The sequence below is a fragment of the Aethalodelphis obliquidens genome, unplaced genomic scaffold (genome assembly GCF_003676395.1).
Source record: "Aethalodelphis obliquidens isolate GAN/ISIS:26980383/991018 unplaced genomic scaffold, ASM367639v1 scaffold4, whole genome shotgun sequence".
Classification (NCBI taxonomy): domain Eukaryota; kingdom Metazoa; phylum Chordata; class Mammalia; order Artiodactyla; family Delphinidae; genus Aethalodelphis; species Aethalodelphis obliquidens.
The window spans coordinates 27090232-27094196 of NW_020837948.1; the positions used below are offsets into that span (position 1 = coordinate 27090232).

The 3965-nt window shown below is 37.9% G+C and overlaps 1 pseudogene; it reads left to right on the forward strand.

The window, feature by feature from the left end:
* Window positions 1-3110: 3110 nt before the first annotated feature.
* Window positions 3111-3704, forward strand: LOC113613689 (40S ribosomal protein S21 pseudogene; annotated as a pseudogene).
* Window positions 3705-3965: the final 261 nt, after the last annotated feature.

The window sequence follows — 3965 nt, forward strand, 5'->3', positions numbered from 1 at the left end:
CAATTAATTACTGTTCCTACAGTATACCTCATTTCTCTGGAAATGTTCTTATACTCTTTGAGGGGGTTGAATTATCTGGATGAATATCTTTCATTTTTCCTTCCATGTAGGGACCACCTGATTTTCTTAAAATGTTCTCAACTAGAACTTTCCTGAGGACCATATCCAGATCAAGCAGCCAACAAAGAGCATTTCACATGCATCGGAAAATTTGCTAAATGCTCTCTGGACACAGACGCTCTTTCCAAGGCTTATGCTGTACTAGGGGAGACCTGGTCATCCACAAGAATCTCACAATCATTGCAAAGTTTTTCATAGAAAAAAATAGTATTGATACCACACATTTGTACACCCTTTCTATTTTATATGCTATGTAAACTGATTCACTATTTTATTTTTACAAATGTGAACTAATTTTCAGAATAATTCTTTGGGGAGGAGCAGCTATTATTAACTCCTTTTGTAATATAAGATTTATAAAAGAATACTGGAAGGTCCAAGATAACTTTGGGGAAACTTGGTTTTCATTGGTGTCCTTGTGCCCTATGGGCATAATTACCATTTATTTCTGGAAAAATGATAAAGTATGAAATGCAAAAATATATTGATAGGGAAAATAGGAGGAAACATTTGAAGTAAAATTGTCCTAGGCATTCTGGTTACCTGGTTATATGGCTGCAGTCTAGGAAAAGATGAGCAAGTGGAATTTGCAGCTTTCATCGATCCCTTAGTTTCCTGATCAATTAGTTGAGCCATTTTAGTTACCAGTTTTAGAAACTTAATTCAAACTACCTTATGCAAATAATAAGAATAGAGTAATTTATTGAATCACATAATAGAGAAACCCATGAGTAGAGCTGGTCAGACAGGTTAAGTTCAGGCATTCAAATATTATTTTCAGGATGGATTTTCTCTCTCTCTCTCTCTCTCTCTCTCACACACACAAACACACACACACACACGCATTCACTCACTTTCACATGTAGGCCATCTCCCCATAGTTGCCAATAGTAGCTGAAGATTACATAATCCTTTCATCTTTAACAAGGCCATCAGAAAAATAATTTATCTTTCCTAACACATAGATACATATATAGATAAAATTCCTGGAATTTTGTTGTTTGGATCAACAGAATCTGTGCAACACAGAACATAGTATAATCCCTTGAAAGAAGGAGATAGTGGGTATTATCTCTCTCCACCTCAACCACATGCACTGAAACTAGGTGAGGGAAACATCCTCCAAAAAACACCAGAAGAAGAGGGAAATGTGTGCTGTGAGGTAAGGTAAGATATGATAAAACAGCAAAATCTCCACTAGGCTTGTGTTCCGCCAGCCATTAAGGGTTAACATAATGTCCTCAAGCAGTTACAACTCCAAAGGGGGATCCCAAACCTCAGAAAGTGTTGAGTGGACCGTAGAAAATTACAGAGAATATAGCACTATGGTCTATAATTTAGGATTTTTATCTTCATACTTTTGAACTTTTTCCTCAAAAAGAGCAGTTTCATTCTGTAACTGTCCAGAGGACTCTGTGGGTCCTGCTGTGAGCTGCCCTAGAAATGGTGCTAAGAGAGCAGGGACCAGGTACCAAGAGAAGGACAAGGGAGGTTAGTGCCCCCAAAGATAGGATAGGCTGCTGCTGCCCTAGAGTTTCGATAATGGAACTCCCTGCAGTGGAAGTCATTTCAGAGAAGAGCCCTTGCAGATGGGAGCAGGTGTTGGGAGCCTGTGTCAGGAGCTACTGCCAAGAGCAATTGCCAAAGTTGCTGCTGGGAAGCCACTTTGGGAGCAGAAGGAAAAACTGTCAAAAATCTTAGCCACCTTTTCTTCCCCCCATCTAAACTGATGTTTAATTTTAAATCCTTCACTCAGGGGGGCAAACCCCACAACAACAACCAAACATTTCTTGACAGCCAGAGTATGTCTATTTCACAGGTGATCTACAGGTGCCATGTTGTGTGCACCTGGGGAATTACTACCTGCTTTTGGATAATAAGATACAAGATACTAGTAGCTGACATTTGATCTCAGAACTGCTAAACATTCTTTTGAAGAGTTGATTTTTTAAAGTTCTTCTTTATCTTTTATTTAGCCATATTTATCATACCACTGTAAGTAAACACAAGGGTCTAGCATGAGGGTAAGATCATTGTTCTTTCTAAATACGATGTATTTATATCAGTATCTAATTGATATGTAAACACAGATCTCAGAAGACTATATATTTCTATGTATTCCACTCCACAGTAAAGAATCAAATTCTTTCCCTTCATCACTCACTCAGTTAATATTTATGTACCCCCTCTCAGCAAAAGATGAAATAAAAATTTAAACTTCATATTTCTGATGTGATTGCCATCTAGTGGAGGAAAGAAGTATGTAAATGAATGTTTAGAAAATAACTGTAACAGGAATAGTTGCAAATTGTTGTCTGGAGAAGCTCAAGGGAAAAAGCTGCCTTTGCCCAAAGAACTTGGGTAAAGCTTTACTGAAGATGACACATTTCATCTGATCTAAATGAATGGAAGGGCTAGCAATTCTAACAGGAATGCAAACCTACTGCAGAACTGGGAATTGCATTTCATATTTCAAAGTGTCACCTAGGAAAAGAGGGTTGTGTATATTACAATTTAAATGAAGAAATAAGGTAACTGGGTCTCAGAAGTGTACAGGCTAAATGCCAGATGAATGTTTTGGAAAATATATTTAGTGGACTAAAGGAATATTTCAAATGCTTGATATGTACTTCATAAATATGTACAGTTTCCTCCCAAAGTTTGATATGATCTATTCCTAGATGATGTGAATTAAAATTAGCAAATAGAACTGATTTTATCTTTTACTGTTCTAGCCTCTGTTCCTTTTCACTCACTATAATTTTCCTAGCTTTCTTCTGAAGTTCATAGCAAGCAGGAGAAACAAGGTCCCATTGCCTGATTGTTACCCTTTACAAAACTATCACTTAGTAAATAACAGATTCTCAGCATTTGGTGAAAGTTATTGTGTCATAGGCACTATACTATGTAATTTACAGATATTAAATTATTTAATTCCCTTTAAAATACTGTAACATAGAATTGAGCCCATTTTTTAGTAAAGAGACTGAAGTTCAGCGACTTTAACCAAGTATCACATAGCTAGTGGGTGGTGATGTTACCACCCTAGCCAGGCTCTCTAGTTTCTGGTGATTTCAACACTAAGGGAATTGGAAAATGTAGTGTAAATTGCTTTAAGAATAGTTGTTTTGCCTTTCTGCACCAACACTCATCGTGGTGCCACCAGACGCACCCTCAACATGCGGAACGACACCAGCGAGTTCATGGACCTGTGCATGCCGCGGAAATGCTCGTCCAGCTACCGCATCATCACTGCCAAGGACCACGCGCCATCCAGATGAACGTGGCCGAGGCTGACACGGTGACAGTCACGTTCAACGGTGAGTTTAAAACCTATGCTATCTGCGGGGCCATTCACAGGATGGGTGAGTCAGATGATTCCATTCTCCGACTGGCCAAGACCGACGGCACCGTCTCAAAGAACTTCTGACTGGAGAGGATCACAGATGTGGAGTATATGTCATAAATAAATAGTGAAAACCCACAAAACAAAACAAAACAAAACAAAAAAAGAATACTTGTTTCAAGATGACTATTTTAGTACTTTCTTAGCTCAAGAAGAATAATTTTGTCCTCCCAAATATTTTTCCCAAATCATAAAATGCCTTAATATCATGATAAATTTCATGCTTATTTTTCCCCAAACATCTAAAGTCATGACTAAAACTAACGTCATGCAGAAATATTTTAGTGAATCACAAATCACCATAGATCCCAGATAACCAAATACTAACTCATCCTCCAGTAGATCAGGTGTATTCCTGAATGTGGAAGCCAGGACATCTTGGTTGTTTATAAGCTTTTTCAACTGCTTATTAATTTCTTCTACATGATCTCCAAACTCA